A 25,090-nucleotide genomic window follows, 5' to 3' on the forward strand; every position below is an offset into this window, starting at 1 on the left:
GGATGAACCCAAAGAGGCCAACACCAAGACACATCATAATTAAAATACAAAAATTAAGAGATAAATAAATAATACTAAAAGCTGTAAGTGAAAAGCAGTCTATTACCTAAGGAGGAGCCCCCATAAGGATGACATCTGACTTCTCAACAGAAACATTAAAGGCCAGAGGGGAATGGCAAGAAATATCCAAAGAAATGCAAAACAAGAGCCTACAACCAAGAATTCTCTATTCTTCAAGGCTATCATTTAAAATTAAAGAAGAAATAAAAAGCTTCCGAGACAAAAAAAAAAAAAAAAACTCAAGGAATTCATTACAACCAAACCAATGCTACAAGAAATGTTAAGAGGCCTGATGTAAACAGAACAAAGGGGGGGGGGAAATATAATAAAAGAGGAATGTAGACTTAAAGAATAAAATGGCAATAAACAACTATATTTCAATAATAACCTTAAATGTAAATGGATTAAATGCTCTAATCAAAAGACATAGGGTAGCTGCATTGATAAGAAAACATGATCCGTACATATGCTGTCTACAAAAGACCCACCTCAAAACAAAAGATACACATACACTGAAAGTAAAGGGACAGAAAAAATATTTCATGCAAATGGAAATGAAAAGAAAGCTGGGGTAGCAATACTTATATCAGACAAAATAGACTTTAAAACAAAGGCTATAGTAAAGGATAAAGAAAGTCACTACATAATGATAAAGGGAGCAATCCAACAAGAAGATATAACCATTATAAATATCCTAATATAGGTGCACCTAAATATATAAAGCAGATTTTGATGGGCATAAAGGGCGAGATCAACAGCAATACTATAATAGTAGGGGATTTTAATACCCCACTAACATCACTGGGTAGATCCTCAAAAAAAAAAATTAACAAAGAAACAGCAGCCATAAAGGACACCAGATCAACTGGATTTAATATATATCTTCAGAACCTTTCACCCTAAAGCAGCAGAATATACATTCTTTTCAAGTGCTCATGGTACATTCTCTAGGATAGACCACATGTTAGGACACAAAATGAGTCTCAACAAATTTAAGAAGACTGAAATCATATCAACTACAATAGAAAAACTGAAAAACACTTGGAAATTAAATAGCGTGTTATTAAATAACGAATGGGTTAACAATGAGATCGAGGAATAAATAAAAAATTTCCTTGAAACAAATGAAAACAAACATAGAACAACTCAAAATTTATGGGACACAGCAAAAACAGTCCTGAGAAAAAGTTCATAGCATTACAGGCATACCTTAAGAAGCTAGAAAAATCTTAAATAAACAATTTAACACTGCATCTAAAAGAACTAGAAAAAGAACAGCAAGTAAAGCCCAGAGGAAGTAGAAGGAAGGAAATAGTAAAGATCAGAGTAGAAATAAATGACATAGAGGCTAAAAAAACAATACAGAGGATCAATGAAACCAAGAGCTGGTTCCCTGAAAATGTAAACAAGATAGATGAACCTTTAACCAGACTCACCAGGAAAAAGAGAGTACTCAAATAAATAAAATTAGAAATGAGAGAGGAGAAGTAACAACTGACACAGCAGAAATACAAAGGATTGTAAGAAAATACTATGAAGAACTGTATGCCCCAAAATTAGACAACCTAGGCAAAATGGACAAATTCCTCAAAACATATAATCTATCAAAATCAATATAGAAGAGAGAATTGAAGATGGCAGCGGATTAGGCAGACGCACAGACTCCCAGCTCACACCACCGAACTGGATTATAAACTAATTCATGAACAATCAGCATGAAAAACCAAATCTGGACTACAAGAACAGCTTTCAAAAACCAAGGAGCAAAGAAGAAGCCACAACAAACCTGAGGGAGCGTCTGAATCTCCCCTGCTTACAGGAACAGAGGGGGGGAGTGAGGCTGGGCTCTCACTCCAAGGAAAAGAGCAGTAAATACTGCTCACGGTCACTTGCCTGGTGACCAGGGAACGAGGTGTGTTGAAAGGGCCCACTTGTCTTGGAAAAAGAAAGGAGATAGAGAGAGACGGATGGTAAGGGGGAGAGAAATATAGGTGATGACATAAAAAGCTGACTCATTCAGTGCTGGAGGTGGCCATAACTGGGGGAGGGGCTGATCCTTTCACAAAGCAAAATACAAAAGTACTTCCAGGTCACAGAGATACAGACATCTCTCCAGCTCCAATCAGTGCAACAAGACACAGCTGAAAACATGAAGTGGGGAGGAGGGGCAGTAACTCAGATCTCCATGGAGATCTGAGATACATCTCCCCCTACTGAAGCTGAGAAAGCAACCCACCCCCAGAGAGATTAACTGGCAGAAGAGGACTTCAGAGCCTCAGGTCACACCTACTGCATTCCTGGATACAGTTTTAAATAAGCCCCCTGCTGAGATCAGCAAACAAGAAATCACCTGTTAAGAAAACAAACAAATCAAGACTTCAAAGCGGCCCAAATCCTAAAGTGGATTACAAATAATAGCTGATGCCAACCCAAGAAGACCTAGAAACAACACAAGTAAAAACTGGAGGCAGACAACACCAAGCCTAGACTCAACCAGCTCTACAAAGAAAACACCCAGAAACGCGACACAATGAGAAGACAAAGAAGAGCAATCCAAATGAAACCACAAGAGACACCTTCAGGAGATGAACTGAGTGATATGGAAATAATCAAACTTCCGGATGCGGAGTTTAAATAATGATTGTAAAGATGCTGAGGGAATCTTAGAACAACAATGGATGGTCATCACGAACACCTAAATAAAGAAATAGCAAGTATAAAAAAGGATATTGAAATATTAAAAAAGAGTCAGTCGGAGATGACAAATACAATATCAGAAATGAAGACCACAATGGAAGGAATTAAAAACAGAATGGACAGAGCTGAGGATCAAATCAGCGAGTTGGAGGACAACTGGAACGAAGGAATGAAAGCAGAGAAGAAAAAAGAAAAGACTCAAAAAGTCTGAAAAAACTCTTAGAGAGCTCTCTGACAACATAAAGAGAAATAACATCTACATCATAGGGGTTCCTGAAGAAGAAGAGAAAGAACAAGAGATAGAGGCTTTCTTCAATCATATCATAGCTGAAAACTTCCCTAAATTAATGCAGGAGAAACTCTCACAAATTCAGGAAGCACAGAGAACTCCACTAAAAAGAAATCCAATGAAACCTACACCAAGACATATCATAATTAAAATACCAAAGCTAAGTGATAAAGAGAAAATATTAAAAGCTGCTAGAGAGCCCTGGCCAGTTGGCTCAGCGGTAGAGCGTCGGCCTAGTGTGCGGAGGACTCAGGTTCGATTTCTGGCCAGGGCACACAGGAGAAGCACCCATTTGCTTCTCCACCCCTCCGCCACGCTTTCTTCTCTCTCTCTTCCCCTCCCGCAGCCAAGGCTCCATTGGAGCAAAGATGGCCCGGGCGCTGGGGATGGCTCTGTGGCCTCTGCCTCAGGTGCTAGAGTGGCTCTGGTTGCAACATGGTGACGCCCAGGATGGGCAGAGCATCGCCCCCTGGTGGGCAGAGGGTCGCCCCTGGTGGGCGTGCCGGGTGGATCCCGGTCGGGCGCATGCGGGAGTCTGTCTGACTGTCTCTCCCTGTTTCCAGCTTCAGAAAAATGAAAAAAAAAAAAAAAAGGTGCTAGAGAAAAAAAGGCTATCACATACAAAGGAGCCCCCATAAGGATGACATCAGACTTCTCAACAGAAACACTTGAAGCTAGAAGGGAATGGCAAGAAATATTCAAAGTAATGTAGAACAAGAACCTACAAACAAGACTACTTTATCCAGCAAGGCTATCATTTAAAATTGAAGGAGAAATAAAAAGTTTCCCAGACAAAAAAAACTCAAGGAATTCATTACAACCAAACCAATGCTGCAGGAAATGTTAAGGGGCATGATGTAAACAGATCAAAGTGGGAAAAGAATATAGCAAAAGAGGAATAGAGCTTTAAAGAATAAAATGGCAATAAACAACTACATATCAATAATAACCTTAAATATAAATGGATTAAATGATCCAATCAAAAGACATAGGGTAGCTGCATGGATAAGAAAACAGGACACGTACGTATGCTGTCTAAAAGAGACACACCTTAAAACAAAAGATGCACATAGGTTGAAGGTAAAAGGATGGAAAAAAAATATTTCATGCAAATGGAAATGAAAAAAAAAGCTGGGGTAGCAATACTTATATCAGAAAAAAATGGATTTTAAAACAAACAATATAGTAAGAGATAAAGAGGGCCACTACATAATGATAAAGGGAGCAATCCAACAGGAAGATATAACTATTATAAATATCTATGCACCTAATATAGGTGCACCTAAATATATAAAACAGACTTTGATGAATATAAAGAGCGAGATCAACAGCAACACTATAATAGTAGAACATTTTAATACCCCACTAACATCACTAGATAGATCCTCAAGAAAGAAAATTAACAAAGAAACAGCAGACTTAAAGGACACACTAGATCAACTTGATTTAAAAGATATCTACAGAACCTTTCACCCTAAAGCAGCAAAATATACATTCTTTTCAAGTGCTCATGGTACATTCTCTAGGATAAACCACATGTTTGGGCACAAAAGTGGTCTCAACAAATTTAAGAAGATTGAAATCATATCAAGCACTTTCTCTGATCACAATGGGATGAAACTAGAAATCAACCACAACAGAAAAGCTCTAAAATTCTCAAACACATGGAAACTAAATAGCAGGTTGTTAAATAACGAATGGATTAAGACTGAGATCAAAGAAGAAATAAAAAAAATTCCTAGAAAAGAATGACAATGAGCATACAACAACTCAAAATTTATGGGACACAGCAAAAGCAGTACTGAGAGGGAAGTTCATAGCACTACAGTCACACTTTAAGAAGCTAGAAAAACCTCAAATAAACAACTTAACTCTGCATCTAAAAGAACTAGAGAAAGAACAGCAAGTAAAGCCTAAATGTAGTAGAAGGAAGGACATAATAAAGATCAGTGCAGAAATAAATGACATAGACACTAAAGAAACAATACAGAGGATCAATGAAACTAGGAGCTGGTTCTTTGAAAAGGTAAACAAGATTGATGAACCTTTAACTAGACTCACCAAAAAAAAGAGAGAGAGGACTCAAATAAATAAAATTAGAAATGAGAGTGGAGAAATAACAACTGACACAACAGAAATACAAAATATTGTAAGAAAATACTATGAAGAACTGTATGCCAAAAACTAGACAACATAGATGAAATGGATAAATTCCTTGAAACATACAATCTTCCAAAAATCAATCTGGAAGAATCAGAAAACCTAAACAGACTGATTACACCAAATGAGATTGAAACAGTTATCAAAAAACTCCCAAAAAAGAAAAGTCCTGGGCCAGATGGCTTCACAAGTGAATTCTACCAAATATTCAAAGAAGAACTAACTTCTATCCTTCTCAAGGTATTTCAAAAAATTCAAGAGGAAGGAAGACTTCCAAGCTCCTTTTATGAGGTGAGCATAATTCTGATTCCAAAACCAGGCAAAGACAACACAAAGAAAGAAAATTATAGGCCAATATCCCTGATGAATATAGATGCTAAAATCCTCAACAAAATATTAGCAAACCGGATCCAACAATATATGGAAAAAATCATACACCATGATCAAGTGGGATTTATTCTGGGGAGGCAAGGCTGGTACAATATCGCAAATCTATCAATGTTATTCATCACATAAACAAAATGAAGGAGAAAAACCACATGATAATTTCAATAGATGCAGAAAAAGCATTTGATAAAATCCAGCACTCATTCATGATCAAAACTCTCAGCAAAGTGGGAATACAGGGAACATACCTCAACATGATAAAAGCCATCTATGACAAACCCACAGCCAACATCATACTCAATGGGCAAAAATTAAAAGCAATCCCCTTAAGATCAGGAACAAGGCAGGGGTGTCCCCTTTCACCACTCTTATTTAACATAGTCCTGGAAGTTCTAGCCACAGCAATCAGACAAGAAGAAGATATAAAAGGCATTCAAGTTGGAAAAAAAAAGTAAAGCTATAATTATTTGCAGATGATATGATATTGTATATAGAAAATCCTAAAGTCTCAGTCAAAAAACTACTGGACCTGATAAATGAATTCAGCAAGGTGGCAGGATATAAAATTAATACTCAGAAATCAGAGGCATTTTTATACACCAACAATGAACAGTCAGAAAGAGAAATTAAGGAAACAATCCCCTTCACTATTACAACCAAAAAAATAAAGTACCTAGGAGCACATTTAACCAAGGAGACTAAAGACTTGTACTCGGAAAATTATAAAACATTGATAAAAGAAATCAAGGAAGATACAAACAAGTGGAAGCATATACCATGCTCATGGTTAGGAAGAATAAACATCATTAAAATGTCTATATTACCCAAAGTAATTTATAAATTCAATGCATTACCAATTAAAATACCAATGACATACTTTAAAGATATAGATCACATATTCCAAAAATTTATATGGAACCAAAAGAGAACGTGAATAGCCTCAGCAATCTTAAAAAAGAAGAATAAAGGGGGAGGTATCACACTTCCTGATATCAAGCTATACTACAAGGTCATTGTACTCAAAACAGCCTGGTACTGGCATAAGAACAGGCACATAGATCAATGGAACAGAACGGAGAACCCAGAAATAAACCCACAGCTCTATGGACAACTGATATTTGACAAAGGAGGTAAGGAAATACAATGGAGTAAAGACAGCCTCTTCAACAAATGGTGTTGGGAAAACTGGACAGTAACCTGCAAAAAAATGAAACTAGACCACCAACTTACACCATTCACAAAAATAAACTTAAAATAGATAAAAGACTTAAATGTAAGGCATGAAACCATAAGCACCTTAGTAGAAAACATAGGCAGTAAGCTCACTGACATCTCTCGCAGAGATATATTTGGTGATTTATCTCCACGGGCAAGGGAAATAAAAGACAGGATAAACAAATGGGACTATATCAAACTAAAAAGCTTTTGCACAGCCAAAGACAATTAGAACAGAATAAAAAGACAAACTACACAATGTAAGAACATATTTGACAGTACATCTGATAAGGGGTTAATAACCAAAATTTATAAAGAACTTGTAAATCTGAATACCAGGAGACAAACAATCCAATCAAAAAATGGGAAAAAGTTTGGAAAATTATAACACATTGATAAAAGAAATCAAGGAAGATACAAACAAGTGGAAGCATATTCCATGCTCATGGTTAGGAAGAATAAAGTCACTTCTCCAAAGAGGACACACAGATGGCCAATAGGCATATGAAAAAATGCTCAACATCACTAATCATTAGAGAAATGCAAATTAAAACCACAATGAGATATCACCTCACACCAGTCAGAATGGCGCTCATCAACAAAACAACACAGAATAAGTGCTGGCGAGGATGTGGAGAAAAGGGAATCCTCCTACACTGCTGGTGGGAGTGCAGACTGGTACAGCCTCTGTGGAAAACAGTATGGAGATTCCTCAAAAAATTGAAAATCGAACTGCCTTTTGACCCAGCCATCCCACTTTTAGGAAGATACCCCACGGACACCATAGAACAGTTCCAGACGGAGAAGTGCACCCCCATGTTTATAACAGCATTGTTCACAATAGCGAAGATCTGGAAACAGCCCAAGTGTCCATCAGAGGACGAGTGGATTAAAAAGCTTTGGTACATATATACTAGGGAATACTACTCAGCCATAAGAAATGATGACATCGGATCATTCACAATAACATGGATGGACCTTGATAACATTATACAGAGTGAAATAAGTAAATCAGAAAAAACTAAGAACTATATGAACTCATGCATAGATGGGACATAAAAATGAGACTCAGAGACATGGACAAGAATGTGATGGTAACAGGGAGTGGGGTGGAGGTGTGGGGAGGTGGCGAGGAAGGAGAAGGAGGGGATTGGGGGGAGGGTAGGGGCACAAAGAAAACCAGATAAAAGGTGACGGAGGACGATTTGACTTTGAGTGAGGGGTATGCAGCATAATCAATGGTCAAAATAATCTGGAGATGTTTTCTCAGAACATATGTACCCTGATTTATCAATGTCACTGCATTAAAATTAATAAAAATAAGATTAAAAAATTATAAAAAAATCAATATGGAAGAATCAGAAATCCTAAACAGACTGATTTCATCAAATGAGATTGAAACAGTTATCAAAAAACTCCCATCAAACAAAAGCCCTGGACCAGATGGCTTCACAGGTGAATTTTACCAAATATTCAAAAAAGAACTAACTCCTATTCTTCTAAAGCTATTTCAAAAAATTCAAGAGGAAGGAAGACTTCCAAACTCCTTTTATGAGGCGAGCATAATACTGATTCCAAAACCAGGCAAAGACACTACAAAGAAAAAAAAACTATAGACCAATATCCCTGATGAACTTAGATGCTAAAATTCTCCAACAAAATATTAGCAAACCAGATCCAGCAATACATGAATAAAATCATACATCATGACCAGGTGGGATTTATTCTAGGGAGACAAGGCTGGTACAATATCCACAAAACAATCAATGTGATTCAACATATAAACAAAAGAAACAATAAAAATCACATGAAAATATCAATAGATGCAGAAAAAGCATTTGGTAAAATCCAGCACCCATTTATGATCAAAACTCTCAGCAAAGTGGGGGTACAAGCATCATACCTCAACATGATAAAGACCATCTATAACAAACCAAAGCCAACATCATAATTAATGGGCAAAAATTAAAGCAATCCCCTTAAGATCAGGAACAAGGCAGGGGTGTCCCCTTTCACCACTCTTATTCAACATAGTTCTCGAAGTTCTAACCATAGCAATCAGACAAGAAGAAGAGATAAAAGGCATCCAAACTGGAAAAGAAGAGGTAAAACTATCATTATTTGCTGATGATATGATACTATACATTGAAAACCCTAAAGTCTTAGTCAGAAAACTACTGGACCTGATAAATGAATTCAGCAAGGTGGCAGGATATAAAATCAATATTCAGAAATCAGTGGAATCTTTATGCACCAACAATGAACTGTCTAAAAGAGAAAATAAGAAAACAATCCCCTTCACTATTGCAACAAAAAGAATAAAGTACCTAGGAATAAATTTAACCAAAAAGGTTAAAGACTTTTACTTGGAAAATTATAAGACATTGATAAAAGAAATCAAGGATGATACAAACAAGTGGAAGCATATACCGTGTTCATGGATAGGAGGAATAAGCATCATTAAAATGTTTATATTACCCAAAGCAATCTATCAGTTCAATGCAGTTCCTATTAAAATACCAATGACATACTTCAAAGATATAGAATATTCCAAAAATTATATGGAACCAAAAGAGAACATAAATAGCCTCAGCAATCCTGAAAAAGAACAATAAAGTAGGGGGTATCACATTTCCTGATATCAAGTTATACTACAAGGCCATCATACTCAAAATGCTTGGTACTGGCATAAGAACAGGCATACAGATCAATGTAACAGAACAGAGAACCCAGAAATAAACCCACACCTATATGGACAATTGATATTTGACAAAGGAGGTAAGAGCTTACAATGGAGTAAAGACAGTCTCTACAACAAATGATGTTGGGAAAATTGGACAGCTACTTGCAAAAAAATGAAACTAGATCACCAACTTACACCATTCACAAAAATAAACTCAAAATAGATAAAAGACTTAAATGGAAGTCATGAAACCATAAACATCCTGGAAGAAAACATAGGCAGTAAACCCTCTGATATCTCTCATAGCAATATTTTTGCTGATTTATCTCCACAGGCAAGTGAAATAAAGGACAGGATGAACAAATGGACTATATGAAACTAAAAAGCTTTTGCACAGCAAAAGACACCATTAACAAAATAAAAAGACAACCCACACAATGGAAGAATATATTTGCCAATAGGTCTGATAAGGGGTTAATAACCCAAATTTATAAAGAACTTGTAAAACTCAAAACCAGGAAGGTAACCAATCCAATCAAAATATGGGCAAAAGAAATGACACTTCTCCAAAGAGGACATACAGATGGCCAATAGGCATATGATTCAAATCAATAATCATTAGAGAAATTCAAATTAAAACCACAATGAGATACCACCTCACACCAGTCAGAATGGTTCTCATTAACAAAACAACACATAATAAGTGCTGGAGAGGGTGTGGAGAAAAGGGAACCCTCCTGCACTGCTGGTGGGAATGCAGACTGGTGCAGCCATTGTGAAAAACACTATGGAGATCCTCAAAAAATTAAAAATGAAACTGCCCTTTGACCCAGTCACCCCACTTTTAGGAATATATCCTATGAATACCAAACCACTGATTCAAAAGAAGAAATGCACCCCCATGTTTATTGCAGCATTGTTTGCAATAGCCAAGATCTGGAAACAGCCCAAGTGTCCGTCGGTGGACGAGTGAATTAAAAAGCTGTGATACATATACACAATGGAATACTACGAGGCCATAAGGAAAAAGGAAATCTTACCTTTTGCAACAACATGGATGGACGTGGAAACTATCATGCTAAGTGAAATAAGCCAGGCAGAGAAAGAAAAATATATATGAGCTCACTCATTTGAGGAATGCAATGAACAATGTGAACTGAGGAACAGAACACAGGCAGAGGCGGGATCAAAGGGACCAGAAGGAAAGCAGACAGAGGGAAAGTAGAAAAGAAGATGAGATCAGAGAAGAGAAAGAGATTAATGAAATTATATATACATAACACAGCATTATAGAAACAGGACAGCAAATCTTGGGGGGAAAGGGGGAAGGCATTGGGGGGAGAGGTAAGGGTAATAGGGGGTGGGGGGAGATATATTCAGTGAGACACTTGAATCTATGTAAACACAAATTAAAATCATATAAGAAAAAGAAAGAAATAAAAGTTGGTTTTATATCTCATTAAAAAAAATAGCCCAGTCTATTTTCTCCCTTAAAAACCATCAGCAGCAAATAAATTGATCTCAAATTTAAAAATCATTTTGATTTAATGTCATTTCTTTTAAAATAATCTACACATTTTTTATCTAGGGACTATTATGTAATTAAGGAACAGTAAATGTTACTTTTATAAGCTGCTATAAATCCAATACCTAATTGGGTTGGGGAAAGGAATTTCAATCTTCTTCACAGAAACTGTGGTAGGAAACGCTAAACAGAGCATTCTGAGCAGGAGACCAAACAAGCCTCTTTCACAGGAAGAGAAGAAAGTTACTATTGAATGTCTACTATTCATTTACTTCTTCATTAACAAAAATATGGCAACTAGTAGTGAATAAAACTAAAAAGGTCTCTACTCTAATGAAGCTTTATTTCTGATAGGAGAAATACACACCAAACAGAAAAACAAATGAATGAATAAGATAATTTCATATAGTCTTGAGTGAAACAGATTTCTAGTCCAGATGGTTCGATAAGTTTATACTTTAAGGATACCTTCCTTTTTCAAACAAATAGCAATGAACGAGAAAATACAAATGTGAAAATTAAAGACACAGTAATGTTCAAAAACAAGATGAACATCTTCCTGGATGAGAGCATGAACAGGATCACATAACTGAAAGGAGATGAAAGCTGTGGACCTTAAGGGCTTTGGGTCCAGAAAAAGGCAGAGAAAAGCAGGAGCTTGACTCCTAAGGGGTAAATACAGATTCAAAGCATCCATCCAAGATAGGAGTGTTGAATATGGTCTCACTGCTTGAAATTACACTTGAGCACTGGAGCTCCTATTTATAAAGGAAGCTGAAACAATTGGGCATAAATCATAGCCTGGGAAGATGGCTTTTTAAAGTATTATACCCAAATAGGTGAGAGGACTGGATCTGCAACATCTTTGATTTGAGCACAAGGAAGGGGCTGCAAGCTGCCACTGTAAATCCTGAAGGTGGGTCTGTAATCTGAGGGGTCAGGAAGAAGCAGCTGAAAACCTGTTAGGCAGGAATGGACTGTGAGGACACTCTGAGAAAAGAAAGATGAAATATTTGAGCCACTCAAGAGAAGTTTGCAAATCAATATTCCAAAACACAGGAGAAGAAAAGAAACTTAAAAAGTATTTAAAACTAAGTCTGTTTACAGTTCTCAAAAATAGTGAAAAGAATAGCTTAATTTTAAGATTTTATTTATTAATTTTAGAGAGTGTAAGAGAAAGGGGTAGGGGGAGGAGTGGGAGGCATCAACTTATAGCAGTTGCTTCTCATAAGTTCCTTTATGTTGCAAGCCCAGAGTTTCAAACCTGTGACCTCAGCATTCCAGGTCAACGCTTTACCCACTGCACCATCACAGGTCAGGCAAGGGTAGTATTAATTTAAAGGAATGAGAAAACAATATACAAAAACAGGTAGAGATGAAGTAAGTAAAATGTATATAAATAAGCAATGACAAATGCTGGCAATAAAAAAATATAGCTATTGAAATAAAACACTCAATGGACAGGAAAAATTCCAGAGCAGGCACAGAAGAAAGGAGGAACTGGAAGATGGTTTTAATTAATTACCTAAAATACAGCATGAAAATGTAATGAGGGATGACGTCAGAGTAATGGCAGGGTAGGAAGCGATACCGATAAATCTCCCCCAAACCTCAACAAGATCTTCAACCAGAAACAGAAAAACCTATCCTTGGAGCCTCCAGATGTTTTGCAATACACCCAAAGGTATGATCGAGTGAAAAATTGGCTAAATATATAACCAAACCCCGAAGGAAATAGGGAGTAAGAAATGCTCCGCCTTCCTCACTAACCTAAACAGGGCGGTTTTCACTGGAAACTGAGAATATAGAAACTAAGGCGGGCAAAGGGGGTGAATAGATCCAGGCCGCGGCACAAACGGCCGAACCAGGCTGTGGCACGGAGATCCAAGCCGAGGAAAAACTGTTCCTGTGACAACCCGGGCAATACAGCTAACACTCGCGCCAAACCCAGACAAAGAAAGACAAGCGGGGCAGCCATTTTACCTGATCTCCTGGCCGGCGCGCGCAGTTAGTGAGCGAGAGATTCCTCCTAGGGCCTCGGCAGTGCCTGCCCGTGTTATCCCACAGAGGGGCAGAGTCAGGGGCCTTTGTGTGGGCCGAAAGCCTCCGGGCCGCCCCAGCACCCTGGGAGAGCCGCACGCAGGGAGGGAGCGAGAACTAATTCCAACACTGGAACTTTTCAGTGCGGGCGGGAGGTTTCACTCAGAGGGCAAGACTCCGGCCTCACATCCTGGTCTACGCGCACGGAGAGTGGGCAGGAGACTCCTCCCAGCACCTCGGGAATGGAAACCCGTGTTGTCCCATGGAGGGGCAGAGTCGGGGACCTTTGTGTGGGCCGAGGGCAGAGTCTCAGGCCGCCCCAGCGCCTTGAAAAAGCCGCACATGGGACGGAGCGAGAGCCAATTCCAACACTGGAACTTTTCAGTGCGGGCGGGGGTTTCACTCAGAGGGCGAGACTTCCGGTCTAACATCCTGGTCTGCGCGCGCAGATAGTGATTGAGAGTTTCCTCCAAGCGCTCCGGGAGTGGGGGCCCGCCCGTGTTACCGGACAGAGTGGCAGAGCCAGAGGTCTTTGAGTGGGCGGGAGCCCTGGCTGATTATGCTAGCGGCTCTGACTGACTGAGCCTTACCCAGAGCCCTGTGCTGAGTGGGAATAGAGTGGGGAGTTGCCAGCTCTTTGAGGCTCTTACTATCCAGGCAGAGGCAGCAGCAACCCCATAGCTGGATTCTCAGGCTACTAATTGAGGAAGGAAAGACTAGGAGAGAGGCTCCAGGAACACAGACTCTCTCACTGTTGGAGCCTATAAATGCTGATGAGCCTCGACTGCCAACGAGACTGAAGCACAATACATGACATCGCCATAGAGACTTATCAACTGCAAACCTCTACCTGAGCGTGCCAAAGGGGCAGAACCCGGGGTACAGAGTCACCGACCAGGAAGAAGGAGAGAAAAGAAAAAGCAAGAAGATAACCTCTCAAAATCAGAATAATCTGCAGACTTTATAACCTATCCCATTTTATTATATTTGTTTGTTTGTTTCTCTTATCTTCATCCTTGATTTTTTTTTTCTCCTCCAATTTGGTCGTTTAACTCTCTACCGGTCTTACTCTCTCCTCTCCTTGAACTACACTACCCATAAGTGTTACATCTCCCATTATCTTTTCTTTCCTCTTCCTTTCTCTCTATGAGGGTTGCACTCCAAAACTCTTAACTCTCTCTCTCTCTCCTCTTTTTTCTTTTTTCTTCTTTTAGTGGTTCCCTCTTTTTCTCTCTCTCTCTCTCTTTCTCTTCTCCCTCTATATTAGTTTCTTCCTTGCTCCTTTACGTCTCCTCTCATTCAAACCTCAATAATGAACAAATTATTTTATCTGGGACTCAAACTTATGTTTGTGGCATTTTGGGGGGTTTTTACTTCACCTTTTTAACTCACTAGCAGTGCTCCCATCCCTGGCTCTCCATTTTATCAAGCTCTTGTTCCACTAAATACAATAGTAATTTTTTAATTTGTCCCCCCATTTTCCTGTTTCCCTCTTACTCCTCTCATCATAACTCTTTGTCAACCAACACCTAAACGCAAATCATTTTATTCTTGATCCAAATTTTTTCATTATTTGCTTTTTGTGGGTCCAAATCCCCCCCTTTTTTATTTTTTATTTTTATTATTATTATTATTTTCTTTCTTGCCCCTTTATTACTTTTCCCCAATTCAGGCCTTCCATTACAGGCATTGTTTGTTCTATTAAATACAATATAATTCACAGTTCACCACAAGATTTTCTCAAGAAAGAGGGAAGAGGAGAGGAGAGGAAAAAAAGGAGGGGGGGGAATAATTTCCTTTTTTAAAATTTTTATTTTATTTTATTTTTCTTTATTTCATTATTAATTTTTTTTAAAAAAACACAACTTTTTTTGATTTTTTATTTTTTGGAAACCTTGGAGTTAAATGACAGAGAATTCAAGATAGAAATCCTAAAAATACTCAGAGATATACAAGAAAACACAGAAAGGCAATTTAGGGAGCTCAGAAAACAACTCAATGAACACAAAGAATATATGTCCAAGGAAATTGAAACTATAAAAACAAATCAAACAGAGATAAAAAACTCAATTCACGAGCTGAAAAACGAGGTAACAAGCTTGGCTAATAGAACAGGCCAGATAGAAGAGAGGATTAGTGAAATAGAAGACAAGCAACTTGAGGCACAACAGAGAGAGGAAGAAAGAGACTCAAAATTAAAAAAAAATGAGATAGCCCTACAAGAATTATCTGACTCCATCAGAAAGAATAACATAAGAATAATAGGTATATCAGAGGGAGAAGAGAGAGAAAATGGAATGGAGAACATACTCAAACAAATAATAGATGAGAACTTCCCAAGCCTGTGGAAAGAACTAAAGCCTCAAATTCATGAAGCAAACAGAACTCCGAGTTATCTTAACCCCAACAAACCTACTCCAAGGCACATCATAATGAAATTGGCACAAACCAACGGCAAAGAAAAAATTCTCAAGGCAGCCAGGGAAAAGAAGAATACAACATATAAAGGAAGGCCCATTAGATTATCATCAGATTTCTCAGCAGAAACTCTACAAGCTAGAAGAGAGTGGACCCCAATATTTAAAGTCCTGAAAGAGAGGAACTTTCAGCCACGAATACTATACCCATCAAAGCTATCCTTCAAATATGAAGGAGAAATAAAAACATTCACAGATACAGAAAAGATGAGGGAATTTATCATCAGAAAACCCCCACTCCAGGAATTACTAAAGGGGGTTCTCCAATCAGATACAAAGAACAAAAAAAAATAAAGCCACAAGTAAAAGCTCCAAAAAGAACACAATAAAACCAAATTTAAACTGTGACAACAACAAAAAGAAAGGGGGGAGAGGATGGAGATTAACAGTAGCAAAGGACGATGGAGTGCAAAAGTACTCACAAAATAGTGCGCTACAATGAACAGGGTAGGAACCCTTTTCATTACTTAAAGGTAACCACCATTGAAAAAACCACCACAGAAGCACATGAGATAAAAAAGATAGCAACAGAGGAAAGATGTATGGAATACAACCAAATACAAACAAAAGATTGAAAAATGAAAGAGAAGGATCAAACAAGACACAAAACTAACAGAAAGCAATCTATAAAATGGCAATAGGGAACTCACAAGTGTCAATAATTACACTAAATGTAAATGGATTAAACTCACCAATAAAAAGACACAGAGTAGCAGAATGGATTAAAAAAGAAAATCCAACTGTATGCTGCCTACAGGAAACTCATCTAAGTAACAAGGATAAAAACAAATTCAAAGTGAAAGGCTGGAAAACAATACTCCAAGCAAATAACATCCAAAAAAAAGCAGGCGTAGCAATACTTATATCTGATAATGCTGACTACAAGACAACAAAAGTACTCAGAGACAAAAATGGCCATTTCATAATGGCTAAGGGGACACTGAATCAAGAAGACATAACAATTCTTAATATATATGCACCAAACCAAGGAGCACCAAAATATATAAGACAGCTACTTATTGACTTTAAAACAAAAACTGACAAAAATACAATCATACTTGGAGACCTCAATACACCGCTGATGGCTCTAGATCGGTCATCCAAACAGAGAATCAACAAAGATATAGTGGCCTTAAACAAAACACTAGAGCACCTGGATATGATAGACATCTACAGGACATTTCATCCCAAAGTGACTGAGTATACATTTTTCTCCAGTGTACATGGATCATTCTCAAGAATTGACCATATGTTGGACCACAAAAACAACATCAGCAAATTCAGAAAAATCGAAGTTGTACCAAGCATATTTTCTGATCATAAAGCCTTGAAACTAGAATTCAACTGCAAAAAGGAGGAAAAAAATCCCACAAAAATGTGGAAACTAAACAACATACTTTTAAAAAATGAATGGGTCAAAGAAGAAATAAGTGCAGAGATCAAAAGATATATACAGACTAATGAAAATGACAATACGACATATCAGAATCTATGGGATGCAGCAAAAGCAGTGATAAGAGGGAAGTTCATATCACTTCAGGCATATATGAACAAACAAGAGAGAGCCCAAGTGAACCACTTAACTTCACACCTTAAGGAACTAGAAAAAGAAGAACAAAGACAACCCAAAACCAGCCGAAGAAAGGAGATAATAAAAATCAGAGCAGAAATAAATGAAATAGAGAACAGTAAAACTATAGAAAAAATTAATAGAACAAAGAGCTGGTTCTTTGAAAAGATCAATAAAATTGACAAACCCTTGGCAAGACTTACCAAGGAAAAAAGAGAAAGAACTCATATAAACAAAATCCAAAATGAAAGAGGAGAAATCACCACGGACACCGTAGATATACAAAGAATTATTGTAGAATACTATGAAAAACTTTATGCCACTAAATTCAACAATCTAGAAGAAATGGATAAATTCCTAGAACAATACAACCTTCCTAGACTGAGTCAAGAAGAAGCAGAAAGCCTAAACAGACCTATTAGTAGAGAAGAAATAGAAAAAACTATTAAAAAACTCCCCAAAAATAAAAGTCCAGGCCCTGACAGCTATACCAGCAAATTTTATCAAACATTCAAAGAAGACTTGGTTCCTATTCTACTCAAAGTCTTCCAAAAAATTGAAGAAGAAGCAATACTTCCAAACACATTTTATGAGGCCAACATAACCCTCATACCAAAACCAGGCAAGGATGGCACAAAAAAAGAAAACTACAGACCAATAGCTCTAATGAATACAGATGCTAAAATACTAAACAAAATACTAGCAAATCAAATACAACAACATATTAAAAAAATAATACATCATGATCAAGTGGGATTCATCCCAGAATCTCAAGGATGGTTCAACATACGTAAAACGGTTAACGTAATACACCATATCAACAAAACAAAGAACAAAAACCACATGATCTTATCAATAGATGCAGAAAAGGCTTTCGATAAAATACAACACAATTTTATGTTTAAGACTCTCAACAAAATGGGTATAGAAGGAAAATATTTCAACATAATAAAGGCCATATATGATAAACCATCAGCTAACATCATATTAAATGGCACTAAACTGAAGGCTTTCCCCCTTAAATCAGGAACAAGACAGGGTTGTCCACTCTCTCCACTCTTATTTAATGTGGTACTAGAGGTTCTAGCCAGAGCAATCAGACAAGACAAAGAAATAAAAGGCATCCATATCGGAAAAGAAGAAGTAAAGGTATCACTTTTTGCAGATGATATGATCTTATACATCGAAAACCCCAAAGAATCCACAAAAAGACTACTAGAAACAATAAGCCAATACAGTAAGGTCGCAGGATACAAAATTAACATACAGAAGTCAATAGCCTTTCTACATGCCAACAATGAAACAACTGAGAATGAACTCAAAAGAATAATCCCCTTCACAATTGCAACAAAAAAAATAAAATACTTAGGAATAAACATAACAAAGAATGTAAAGGACTTATATTTTGAAAACTATAAACCATTGTTAAGAGAAATCGAGAAAGATATAATGAGATGGAAGAATATTCCTTGTTCTTGGTTAGGAAGAATAAATATAATCAAGATGGCTATATTACCCAAAGCAATATACAAATTTAATGCAATTCCCATCAAAATTCCAATGACATTTTTTAAAGAAATAGAGCAAAAAATCATCAGATTTATATGGAACTATAAAAAACCCCGAATAGCCAAAGCAATCCTAAAGAAAAAGAATGAAGCTGGGGGCATTACAATACCTGACTTCAAACTATATTATAGGGCCATGACAATCAAAACAGCATGGTATTGGCAGAAAAATAGACACTCAGACCAGTGGAACAGGATAGAAAGTCCAGAAATAAAACCACATATATATAGTCAAATAATTTTTGATAAAGGGGCCAAGAACATACAATGGAGAAAAGAAAGCCTCTTCAATAAATGGTGCTGGGAAAACTGGAAAGCCACATGCAAAAGAATGAAATTGGACTACAGTTTGTCCCCCTGTACTAAAATTAACTCAAAATGGATCAAAGATCTAAACATAAGACCTGAAACAATAAAGTACATAGAAGAAGACATAGGTACTAAACTCATGGACCTGGGTTTTAAAGAGCATTTTATGAATTTGACTCCAATGGCAAGAGAAGTGAAGGCAAAAATTAATGAATGGGACTACATCAGACTAAGAAGTTTTTGCTCAGCAAGAGAAACTGATAACAAAATAAACAGAAAGTCAACTAAATGGGAAATGATATTTTCAAACAACAGCTCAGATAAGGGCCTAATATCCAAAATATACAAAGAACTCACAAAACTCAACAACAAACAAATAAACAATCCAATAAAAAAATGGGAAGAGGACATGAACAGACACTTCTCCCAGGAGGAAGTACAAATGGCCAACAGATATATGAAAAGATGCTCATCTTCTTCAGTTATTAGAGAAATGCAAATCAAAACTGCAATGAGATACCACCTCACACCTGTTAGATTAGCTATTATTAACAAGACAGGTAATAGCAAATGTTGGAGAGGCTGTGGAGAAAAAGGAACCCTCATACACTGTTGGTGGGAATGTAAAGTAGTACAACCATTATGGAAGAAAGTATGGTGGTTCCTCAAAAAACTGAAAATAGAACTACCTTATGACCCAGCAATCCCTCTACTGGGTATATACCCCCAAAACTCAGAAACATTGATACGTAAAGACACATGCAGCCCCATGTTCATTGCAGCATTGTTCACAGTGGCCAGGACATGGAAACAACCAAAAAGCCCGTCAATAGACGACTGGATAAAGAAGATGTGGCACATATACACTATGGAATACTACTCAGCCATAAGAAATGATGACATTGGAACATTTACAGCAAAATGGTGGGATCTTGATAACATTATAAGGAGTGAAATAAGTAAATCAGAAAAAACCAGGAACTGCATTATTCCATACGTAGGTGGGACATAAAAGTGAAACTAAGAGACATTGATAAGAGTGTGGTGGTTACAGGGGGAGGGGGGAAAGGGAGAGGGAAAGGGGGAGGGGGAGGGGCACAAAGAAAACTAGATAGAAGGTGACAGAGGACAATCTGACTTTGGGTGATGGGTATGCAACATAATTGAAAGACAAGATAACCTGGACTTGTTGATCTTTGAATATATGTAACCTGATTTATTGATGTCGCCCCATTAAAAAAATAAAATTATAAATAAAAATTAAAATAAATAAATAAATAAAAATAAAAAAGAAAATGTAATGAGTCTAAATATATATATATATATTTAAGTTTTTCCTCTCTTTTATGTTTACAGAAAGAAAGGGAGAGAGCAGGAGAGAGACAGAAACATCTGTTTCTGTATTTGCCCTGACCAGGGATCAAACTGGCAACCTCTATGCTCCAGGATGATGCTCTAACCAACAAGCTATCTAGCCAGGGCCAAAAGAAGAAATATTTTATTTATTTATTTATTCATTTTAGAGAGGAGAGGGAGAGACAGAGAGAAAGAGAGGAGAGACAGAGAGAGAAGGGGGGAGGAGCTGGAAGCATCAACTCTCATATGTGCCTTGACCAGGCAAGCCCAGGGTTTTGAACCGGTGACCTCAGCATTTCCAGGTCGACGCTTTATCCACTATGCCACCACAGGTCAGGCAAGAAGAAATATTTTAAAAAGCAGTTGAAAGGGGGAAGAAGAGGAGCAGAAAGCATCAAATGGTAGTAGTTGTTTCTCTAGTAGCTGCTTCTCATAAGTGCCTTGATCCAGCAAGCCTGGGGTTTCAAACCAGCAACCTCAGCATTCCAGGGCAAAAAACAACAACTATAAAAAACAAACAAACAAACAAAAAACAAACAGAGATTAAGTGGCCTAACACATATCTAATAGAAATTAAGCTGAAAAAATTTTAGGGAAATAGAGAAAAAGCAGTATTTGGAGAACTAGAGATGCCAGATTAATTAATTTATGTGTGTTCTTATGTGAAAGTACAAACAGAGTGAGTAGGTATAAGTCTGAGAAGATCAGAGAACACTAAAGAACAGAGCAGGTACTGGTTCTGGTTCTGGTGGCCCCTCCTTCAGAATCAACCCGGGAGGTACTGTAAGGACACAACATCAAATCGAGAAGTAACTATGAGAGGCTAGCTACTAGGGAGATAGAGGGGCTGTTCTGAAATGGTATATTTGTATGTGGTGGTGAGAAGGAGGGAAGTCAGTGTTGGCTTTAGCTTGGGGCACAAGGTGACCCATACAGTGGTAAGATAAAATAAGGAAGAAGGTGGTAGAATTACCCCCACCATTCATTGCTTGGACCTGACTACACACCTTCTGGAAGATGAGAACCATCAGTGGGGACTGACTAGGTAGGCTTGAAAAGATGCCTCTTTAACCTTCCACTTCCAATCTCCCAAGGCAGGTGGTTTACAATTTAAAGAGTGTCTCCCCCAAGAACTGCTTCTTCTTGGGGTGCTGAGGAGAAAGATCTGATTAGGCATTGATCCTCAGAGTGAGAAACAATTAAACCTGATATTCTTGGAAGGATTGGAGAGGCAAGGGAAGTGCTCTCTACCTGAGAGTCGATTTCCCCCACCTCCCACTTAAACTGATAGAGCCGACACAGACTTAGGTCTGGCCATTAGAAATCTTAGACAGAGCAGTTATAACTTCTACAGGTTAGTCACTTGAGAATCAAAACTATTTCAAAAGAAAAATTAAAAACTGAATTACAGGTTTCATCAGAAGCACAGATTTTAGGACCAAGAATTTAAAATAACCATAATATACATACTTTAAAAAGCAAAGAAAGATATAAGCAATATGCAACAGAAACAGCCCTGTCTGGTTACTTCCGTCAGTTAGGAGTGTCATCCCAAAACAAGTTTGCAGGTTCGATCCCCAATTTGGGCATACATGGGAAGCAACCAATGAATGTACGACAGAGCAGAACAACAAATGAATGCTTCCCTCCCCTGCCCAACCCCTGCCGTCCCTTCCTCTCTCTGTCTCTAAAAAAAAATTAAGTCCTGGCTGGATAGCTCGGTTGGTTGGAGCATTTGTACCAGAGCTCATAGGTTGCTGGTTCAATTTCTTGGTCAGGGAACATACAAGAGCAGCTTGATGTTCTTGTTTCTCTCTACCTGCCACTCTCTCTCTCTCTCAAAAAAGAGAAAAGAAACAGAAACAAAGGCAAGAAAAAGAATGAAATAGAAATATTAAATACCAAATGTAAAAATAAAATGTTGAAATAGGGAATACAGATGTGATAAATAGTGGAATGGATATAGCTGAGAACAAATTAGCAACTTGAGAGATCAGATTGAGAAACTCTAGGAGAAGAAAAAACCCCAATAAAGAAACAGAAATTTTAAAGAAAAGTTAAGAGATATAAAGATAGAAAGAAAATTACTATTATCAGATCAGAAGAGCCTAAGAGAGAAAAGTGAAAATGAACAGTAAGAAATATTTGAACAAGAGATAACTTTCTCAGAATTAAATAGAGATGAAAGACTTCTCAGTGGAAAGTCTCACAGGTGACAAGGAAGAGAAATAAGGAAGACCCACTTTTAACATATCACAGTAAAATTTAAGTCTCTTCAATAAATGATGTTGAAACAATTGTGTATCTGTAGGCAAAAAAAAAAAAAAAAAATTTAAGAACCTTGACATAAACTTTATATCTCACACAAAAATTAATTCAAAATAGATTATAGACCTGAATATAAAATATAAAACTATAAAATTTTTAGAAGAAAACATAAGAGAAAAATCTACATGACCCTGGGTTAGGCAAAGAGTTCTTAGATATGACACCAAAAGCATTATCCATAAAATAAAAAGTTGATAAACTGAACTTCATCAAAACTTAAAATTTATATTCCATAAAAGATATTGTTAAAAAGAAAAGACAAGCCACAGACTGAAACAAAATAAATGCAGATAACATCTCTGACAAAGTATCTGTATTCAGAATATACAAAGAACTCTCAAAACTCAATAATAAAAAACAAACAATCCAATTAGAAAATGGGCAAAATATATGACGATGATGATATATTTTACCAAAGAGAAGTCATGATGGCACAAACAAGCACATGAAAAGATGTTCAACCCCATTAGCCATTTGGGTAACACAAAACCATAATGAGAAGTCACTACAAACCTATTAGAATAGCTAAAATAAAAATAGTGGGAATAGCCTGGCCTGTGGTGGCTATATCATTGGATAGATCATTGACCTGGAATGCTGAGGTCGCCGATTCAAAACCCTGGGCTTGCCCGGTCAAGGCACATACAATAAGCAACCAATGAACAACTAAAATGAAGCAACTATGAATTGATACTTCTCGCTCCCACTCTGCCACTCTGAAAAATCAATAAATAAAATCTTTAAAAGAAAATAGTGGTAATAACAAAAGTTGGTGAGGATGCAGAGAAAATGAATCTCACATGCACTACTAGTGAGAATGTAAAATGGTACAGCCACTCTGGAAAACAGTTTGACAGTTTCTTATAAAATTTGGTATGCACTTACTACAAAACAGCAATCATAGTCTTGGACATTTATCTCAGAGATATGAAAACTTTACATATAAACAACTGTACACAAAGGTTCACAATAACTTTATTCATAAATAGCCCCAAACTGGAAACACCCAAATATCTTTCAATGGGTAAGTGGTTGAATAAACTCTGATACATCTATCAGATGTATCATATGTGATGCCACTCAACAATAAAAAGAAATGAATTATTGATATATGCAGCAACCTGAATGGATTTTAAGAACATTATGCTGAGTGAAAAAAAAATTCAAAAGGTTACATATTGTCTGTGTCCATTTATATAGCATTCTAGAAATAACAAAACTATAAATGAAGAAAAGATCAGAGGTTACCAGGGGATGAGGCTGTCATGGGTGAGAGGGGGTAGGTAGCATGAGGGACTTCTGTTGGGATAGAACAATGTTTTACCTTAATTTTGGTGGTGGTTACACAAATACATACTTAGGATAAAATTACATAGAATCAATAGACACACATACACACACAAATGCAGGTTAAAAAACTGAATACTGAATTGAAAATTTGAAAACTAACTAAGGTCTGTAGTCAAGTTAGCAGTAACATACCAACGTACATTTCCTGGTTTTGATACTGTACTTCAGCTATGTAAGATGTCAACATTGGTGGAAGCTTGGGGAAGGGTACATGGGGCTCCATGCTATTTCTGCAACTTCCTATAAGTATATAATTATTTCATAAAAAATGAGTAGAGAAAGACTGTTCAATAAATTAAATACCCACAGGGATTCAAATAAAATAAGACTTTGTCTCATACTATATAGTAAAATTCTAGAGGGCATAAGGGTTTCAGTATTTGGAAGAAAAAATACAAGATCTTTATTATATTAGGATAAAAAAGAACTTATTAAGTAAAAGTTTTTTAAATTTTTTCTTAAGTGAAAAGTGTGGAGGCATGCACCTTGACCAGGATCCACCCACAAGCCCCATCTGGGGCTGATCTGTCCATCTGGGGCCACTGCTCTGTTGCTGACCAACCAAGCTATTTTAGCACTTGAGGGAATGCTATGGAGCCATCCTCAGCACCCAGGACAAACTTGCTCCAACTGAGCCATGGCTGTGGGAGGAGAAAAGAGAGATAGAGAAAGAGAAGGAAGAGAAAGAGGGTTGGAGAAGCAGGTGGCTACTTCTCCTGTGTGCCCTGACCAGGAATTGAACCCAGGACATCCACATGTCGGACCCATGCTCTACCACTAAGCCAACCAACCAGGGCCTTAAAGAAGATTTTTAAATGCACAAACTATAAAAGAGAACTTAGATAATCCAATATTATTATTTAAAACTCTGTATAACAAAAGACACCAAAAACAAAGTTAAAAGATAAGCAGTTTCTCTTAGAACATAAAGAAGCTGAAAAAGGCAAGAAAATAAATTTTCCCCTAGCACCTGCAGAACAGAATGCAGCCCTGCACACACTTGATTTCAGCCCTTTGAGACCAGGTCAGACTTTAAACTTGCAGAACTGTAGGATAATACATTTTGTGTTGATTTA

The 25,090-nt window shown here is 37.2% G+C and overlaps 1 protein-coding gene across 1 annotated transcript in view; it reads right to left on the reverse strand.

Annotated features, from left to right (window-relative positions):
* ENTHD1 (ENTH domain containing 1) overlaps positions 1–25,090 on the reverse strand; it is a 133,503-nt gene that overhangs the window by 79,794 nt on the left and 28,619 nt on the right. The window lies entirely within an intron of this gene.

This window comes from Saccopteryx leptura, chromosome 1 (genome assembly GCF_036850995.1).
Source record: "Saccopteryx leptura isolate mSacLep1 chromosome 1, mSacLep1_pri_phased_curated, whole genome shotgun sequence".
Lineage (NCBI taxonomy): Eukaryota > Metazoa > Chordata > Mammalia > Chiroptera > Emballonuridae > Saccopteryx > Saccopteryx leptura.